This window comes from Marmota flaviventris, chromosome 14, assembly GCF_047511675.1.
Source record: "Marmota flaviventris isolate mMarFla1 chromosome 14, mMarFla1.hap1, whole genome shotgun sequence".
Lineage (NCBI taxonomy): Eukaryota > Metazoa > Chordata > Mammalia > Rodentia > Sciuridae > Marmota > Marmota flaviventris.
The window spans coordinates 48573379-48581128 of NC_092511.1; positions in this window are offsets into that span (position 1 = coordinate 48573379).

Below are 7750 nucleotides of genomic sequence, written 5' to 3' on the forward strand. Positions count from 1 at the left end.
TAGACAAAATTGACAAATAATTTGAAGCAGAGAAATCTACTTTAAATAGTGTAGTTTAAAAACCCACTCTGAGGAGCCCTAAGATCTAAAGGAAATGGGGCTTGCCACATCAAGAATATTCTGGACAGAGGCAATTTGTGTGAAGGTCACAAGCATTCATGAGATCGGTGAACTCACGGATTGGGAGGAGAGAAGAGTGTGGTGGGGAGCTGACAGGGAGGGCGGAGTGGCCCAAGTGTGCTGAATGAGGAGGGATGGGAACCTCAGGGACTTGGGGGCTATTGGCAGGAGTTTACCTGTGTGTGTTTGTTTTCTGCTTCGTGTAGTAACAGTCACAGAAGAATTTTAATCAGAAGACAAACTTTTTGCAATTTCAATTTTAAGAAAATTACAGGGCAAGGGTGGAGTCAGAAGACTTGTTGGAAGCTACTGTTGTGTTCTAGATGAGTAACGATGATGGCCCACTAAGATGATAGAATGGGAAGACAGAATGTGACTCAGTTCAAAGACTGGTGTTAGAGGTGGATCTAGACTTATTTTCATGAGTTAGTTGTAAACAAAACAGCAATCAAAGGTCATTCTTAGATTTCCAACTGGGGCGACAGTAAGCATGGTTGTTTTTACTTATATGTGGAAAATTGAGAATGTAGATGAGGGCAGAAAACCTTTAATTATGAGCAATGCATGGTTAGGTCAATATGGAGGAACCTAAGTTGTGATATTAAGTAGAAATTAGCATGAGTGAGTCTAGACCTAGAGACACCCACGCAGAGCTGCTTTCTGAGTGTATGAACGGCTCTTCTACAGGCATATGGCAAGACTGTTTTCAGCCTTATTTTATTTTATTTTTTAGAACATAGATATTAAGAGGACATGTTTAAAGTTTGCAAATTCAAATCCCAATTCCATTTCTTTTACACATCCTGCTCATCTGATTGAAAAATGGCACATTGTCCTGAATGAATATTAACTAGGTTGGAAGACAGACTTGATATTTAAAGTCTCTTTAACATGCTGCATTGATGACCTATAGCTAACCATTGTCATCTGTCTGTGGATGAGATGCTTCAACTGGGTGTTTTGGGAGGTCAGTTTTCTATTGCCCAAATAACAGTAAACACAAAATCATCATAAGATCTCAGTAGCAAAAGACAATGTGCATCTGCTGAGTTGACATATCTCTGGCTTGGCTTGGAGATGGGTGGTCTGACTAGAATGAGCTTGGTGATTCTCCTGATCTTGTCTGGGCACACTCAGATAGCTCTAGGGATAACTTATTTGGTTTGGTCCAGACAAGGAAACTTAGCTGGATGCCTCTGCTTCATTTGACTCTCATATTCCTGGAACTAATGAGCTAACCCACTCATGGTCTTATCACAGAAGTGAGAGGGATGCAAGAGTCTAACTTTTCAGATCTATTTTTTCATCAAGTCATTACTCCATTGGCCAATCAATCACCTAGCCAAACTCAGTTGTGGATCAAGGAACTGTGAAGACAAAGCCAGTCACATAGAAAAGACCAACCTCAGTGGAGTGAGAAAGTATTCTTCCCCCATGGAATGAGGGTACAGAAATCAATATTTTTAAAGAAAAATTAACAATCACATTTTTGATATATGCATTTTTTTGATACTTGATTTCTTCAGCTAGAATTAAAGTTCTTCCAAAACCTATAAAAACCAAGATACCCAATCTTTTCATTCATTTATACCCTAAAGGAAATTTTGGCTATAAATGACAGAGACAAAGTTCAAGTTAAAGTCTAATTCTAAAGTTGGTGCTTTTGGCATTCCACCATGAAACTAGTCAAATAAAATTTTACCTTTTGAGAATCTTGTCTATGTTCTAGTTCTCCTGAAGAAATACAAAATGCATCCTTAAACTTCTTTATTTGCATTAAAGAATCATTTCACTGTTATTTATATTAATAAATATGTAGTTTGAGGAATTTCAACAGGTTTTAAATTAATTAAAGTAATTAATTTTTTTAAGTATCAAAAAAGAAAAACTGAAAAATTATTCATTTTCGCCTTTTCACATCATTGGTCATCCACCAAATTTCAAAGAAATAATAGAATGTTTTCAGGATTATATGTAGACTATGTCTTCAGGATGGCTTTCACTATTTTTATTTTCACTGAATAATAATTGACTCATTTGGTATTTTTTAGGAATAAAAAACTTGAATTCTAGGAGAACTGGATTGAAAACTGGCTAAAAAAAATGATGCTGAGAAAAATAACTGGTTACCAGCTCAAAAGTTGGATGATGGTCTCAGGATCACAAGTGGCACGGGTACCCTATAAGTTCATGAACAACTTGAAAGATGGGGTGAATAGTTAGGGCAACAAATTTATCAAAACTATATAATTATTCAGATATTCAACACAGATGCAGTCAAGAATAAGAGGTGGAAAGAACTTCAGAAAGACCAGAGGCAGTTTGTGTAATCGCTTTCCACAATGGAGAATGAAATTCAGTGGAGCAAGTTCAAGGAAAGATGTGGTGGAAGAAGCAATTCAAACCACTCACACACATACACTAATGGCTTCTAAATTGCCCATAGCCTCTCAAGAAGGAAATCGAGACACCACAATCCACAGCTCAAAGAATATGTTGACTTGACATACAGGGTAAGGTTAAAAAATAATAATAAATGGGATATTGGTTTATATTAAGAGGGAAACTGAGAATAATATGAAAAAAATAGTGGATCTTTGTAATATATATTGAATTATCTTAATAGTCATTCAGGAAATGTAGAATTTAAAAAGTTACCTTGAGTGTTTGGCTTTAGTTAGGAAGACTTCATCTGTTAAAAAAGGTAAAAGGGAAACAAGAGGGAAAATCCAAGGAGAGTAGTAAAACCTTCCAAAACATTGTTAGAATTCCGTAAGAAAAGCAAGAGAGATTTCACTGTCTTTAGCAAGGGGGGGGGGGGGGGAACTAAGTGAGAAGATTGTGAAAGTAAAACCAGTGTGGATTTTTAATTGTTTTCTGACAAAATGTGGATGCCCAAGCAGGCTGGCATGGAAAGATGTGAGATTGTAAATGGAGTTTTACAACAGATCTTGTTTATACAGACAAGAGCTGGAATGGTGATTAGAACACATACAAGGAGCCTTACACTACTCTCCTGCTCCAAGTCCTGTAAACCACTGTAATGTCTTTGTTCTGGATCTCAAAAGAAAGGACATTTTTAGTTATAGAGTATTTATAACCATTAATATCCCACAGGAATAATTGATAGAAAATATCTCTGCATCTAGAAATGATGAAAAATCTGAGTATATTTGTATCACAAGAAGAGCTAGTGCATGGGATATTTTTATCAATTGTGCTACCACTGCAAATATCTGAATCCAATGAGGCCTAGTAAAGTTGTAACTGTTAACATTTATAGGTATTCATTCAGGATTTATTCTGACCTACCAGTATCAATCCCTTAAGGAAAGAAACGTGGTGTATCAATCAGAGTTCTTAAAAGAAACAGAGGCCATTCTCAAAGATGATTTGAGCAGGAGTTTAAGAAAGAGGCTATTTAAAATTTGTGTTAAGGAGCTGAGTGTGGTGGCACCCCATGTAATCCCAGTGGCTCAGGAGACTGAGGCAGGAGGATTGCAATTTCAAAGCCAGTTTTAGCAATTTAGTGAGACCCTAAGCAATTTAGCTAGACCCTCTCTTAATAAATCATAAAAATGGCTGGAGGTGTAACTCAGTGGGTAAGCACCCTTGGATTCAATCCCTGGTACCAAAAAAAAAAAAAAAAAATGGATAAGGAAAACAAAAAGGATGCAGTACCATGGATCTAATAATATTAGGTTATTTGTTTTAATTTTAGCAACTCTTTTCTATTTTTTTTAGTTGTTAATAGACCTTTATTTACTTTTTTTAATTTATTTATATGTGGTGCTGATAATCGAACCGACTGCCTCATATGCCAGGCAAGTGCATTAATGCTGAGCCCCAGACCCAGCCCCTAATTTTAGCAACTCTTCACCTAAAGGATCTAGAAGAAGAACCTTGAAAAGGTAGGCATATGGAAAGCATCCCCATATGGGACTGTGCCCCAAAATAGAAGAGAACAACCAACACTGAGCAACCTGGCAGAGTGGAGACTGGTATAAAAGCACCCCACTTTTTCTTCTTCTAGTACATCTATTTCCCAGAGCTCACGGGACCCTGTTGATAAAGTCCATAAGAATCCAACTGCCAGGACATAGAGCAGGAGAAAAAAGTCCACATTGGACCTGATAGATGGCAAAGATGACCACAATGTGTCTTTGTCAAGCTTTTTCGTCTCCAATACTTTAGAGAGTACCTGGCACAAAGTAGAGAATCTACGCCAGTTGAATGAATGAATGAACAAAAGTAGATAAAAGGCTTAAGCTATAGAACAGTCCAGAATGGTCAGTCAGTGGGAAATGTGTGGACACTGTGATTTTCATGGTATGAATGTAGTTATCACAATAAAAGGAATATAAAATAAATTCCTGTTTTCTAATAGTTTTATATAAGAGTGAAGTTTTACATAGTTGAAATAACCATTTAGCAATTATTAAGTATCTAGACAGACAAACTGAATAGAGAACAAAACATTATTGAGTATAAGACCAAAGTCGTTTGACTTAGTTCATTAAAATAGGTAATTGATATCAACTGAGTATCTTCTATTTCTGCATGGGACACATGGGACAATAATTTGGAGTACACTGTTGATTTTGCCATGATCACTGTGGTCAGGAAAAACTTGAGTTGCTCTAGTGTTGGTTGATGGAGCTGGTGGCATATTTTAAATAGCATATATCCTTAATGAAAAAAGTCTTTTAATCAAATTTATTCACCAAATTTGAGAACACAGGCTTTTTGATCTGTAAAAATTTCCAAACCCTGAAACAACTCCAGTCTTCACTGGGACTTTGTTTTATCTAGAAAAGAAGCCCCCTGCCCTTCCTTCAAACTGTCTTTTTTCTTCAATCCCAGTGCCTTTAAATCTTCCATCACCACTCAGCACCACAGCTTCACCTTCAGTAACAATCTTGCCCCTTGAATTTACACCCCTTCACACCTTTGTCATCTCTGAAAAGTCTTACTGGAAACATTTGAAGTGAAATTCCTTTAGACATAGAACTTGTGTATTGATTCCCTTTCGGTGATGAGCAAAGAAATGACATAACAATAGGCAAATTGAACATACCTTTTTGATAGCAAATTAACAAACTATGCCATCAGAATATTGAATAAATAACTGTTTGATCAAGAGTTCATCTCCTTTCTTGGGCTATTGGTTGCTGTCCTTGATGATTTCAAAAACAAGAGGCCTCCGCCTCCTCTGATCTTTACAGTCTGTTTCTGGATCCCTTATAGAGCTTCCTGCATCTTCCATTCCCAATTCGTATCTTGTTATTTGTGGACTTTCTTTACCCCCATTAGGAGACAGCCGAGTCCACTAAAGATGCTCCACAGAGATGGATCTCATTCATGTTCATAGTTCCTGCAGCACCCACGTTAGCACCTCATTAACATCTCTAAATTAAAGAACTTACATCCTCATCACTTGATCTGTCTCTTACTTGATCTGTCCGTCTCTGCTTCCTGCTATCTCTCTCCTTTCATGCTTCTTGTTGGCAAAGATTAGTAGCTGTTGCAGTGACACACTTAATCAAGTCAGAAAAAAAATAGTTTTATATATATATATATATATATATATATATATATATATATATATATATATATATATATATATATATATTGCTTGTAGAGCTTAAATCGTGTGTCTGCTCCAAAACAAGCTGCTAACTATAAATATTCTCAGGAAACATCTTGCCAAACAAGCTCTGGCTTAGAATCACAATGGAATGAATCCATGAAGAATAGGGGACTTGTGTCAGGGTTCTCATGAAGTAAGTTGAAGTTCCTGAAGACACAAGCAGAATGAATGAGATTTGACAGAGGGGAAACCAACCAGGGAACCGTTTTTTTATTTCACTCAAGCTCTGCAAATGCAGGAACGGCAGTGACACACGACAGCAACAGCTAACATTTACTATTTGCCAGAATCTGTTCTGAGTGCACATCTTACTAGCTCCTGTCTTCCTGACAGAAACCTCTGACTTTTTGTTGTTGTTGTTATTACTTGAGGGAAACCAAGCACCTACCATAGAACTCAGTGCTGTGCAAAAATAAAAAATATTTTAATATAATTTCTTTTAAAATTTTCACTTTTGAAAAAAGTAAACTAAATCTGTGGGTTTTTTTTTAAAGTTTAGTTTTGCTAAGTAAATATCTGTGTAGACAACTCATTTAAGTATTTTGAAGTAATTGTTCAGTTAGAGACGGCGATTCCATTCAACAGAAAGAGTTTATGGTCAGTTCTGTCACAATTTACAGGTAATTTTGGCCATATCATTTTGCATCTTTGGATTTTACATTTCTGTCCTATAAAATTGGGAAATCAGATTATTTCTAGCATATTCTCTAATTCGATAAGCAGGATGATTATGAACCAACCAGAGTTGAACTTTTCAAGATGGGTTTTAAATTAACTCAAAGTGGAGGACCATAGAGGCACATTTCTTTTGAAAAATCATTTATTTTACATGTATTGAGGTTCCTTTATAGTCAACACAACTCATAGTAAAACTGTCTTCACTATAGTTTCCATATTCACATGGTAGGCTCAGACCCAGTACTTCCTTTCTAGAAACTTCCAGATTTTACTCTCAAGCATCCTTGTGATACACTCCACTTGGTTAGTAACTGACTATATGCCTTGGAGTAAAAGGAAGTCAGGCTTCAGAAATTTCATACCACCATGCCAGTCTGCTTCTTGCCTGCTGAAACACTAAACCATGTGTGTCATTTTTCAGCTGTGAGCCCAGGATATCAACATTTCAAATTTTCATCAGACAATTCAACCATGAATTGAGTATGAGCCATTACTGGTCTAAAGCTAGTTTTAGACATCTGATATTTAAGAAAGATTGCCAAATGGGTCACAAACAACCTATTCCTTCCAAATCTCTAAGCACTATCCTCATGTTAGCCTAAAACAGCAGGAAAAAAAATGCGTCTGAGCCACACAATCTCCCTCAATTCATTCCACTTCTGAATTAAGGTTTAATATTGATTCTTCAATGTTGTAAATAAAAATATAAGATCTATCACAACACTTATTTTACTTTATCAGGAAATAGCAGAAATACCTTCTACTCCATTACTAAACATATCTTACAGCGAAACTTGTAGGTACTAGACTTGGACAAAATTGAGACATACTTAAAGTGAAGGCATGTGGCATAGAATGGAGTCTGAATTGTGCCACATTAGTTCTGAAAGATGGTATTGCGAGGTATTCATGGTGAAAACTAAATGGTAGTTCCCAGGAATGCAGTCCTTTTCCTCCTGGATACTAACTAGGTTACATTTCCCAGACTCCTTTGTGGTCAAGGGTGATCATGTGACCAAGTACTGACCAATGGCATAAGGGCAGAAGCAATGCCCTTCTGCTGGCTCCTCCATGAGCCACACTTATCTTTCCCTTTGCTGTGTTTAGAGATTGACAATCCACTGGACAATTCTGCTACAATAATACATATTCAAGAAGATGATTTCATGACTAAATGAGTTTAGGCAAATGCTAAGCGAAGCAAAATTAAAAGAATTTGCCTTAGAAAACTTTTTTTTAATCCAAATATAATAATGATCGTTACAAATCTCTAAAAGGAAACTAAACCATTCAAAATTCCTC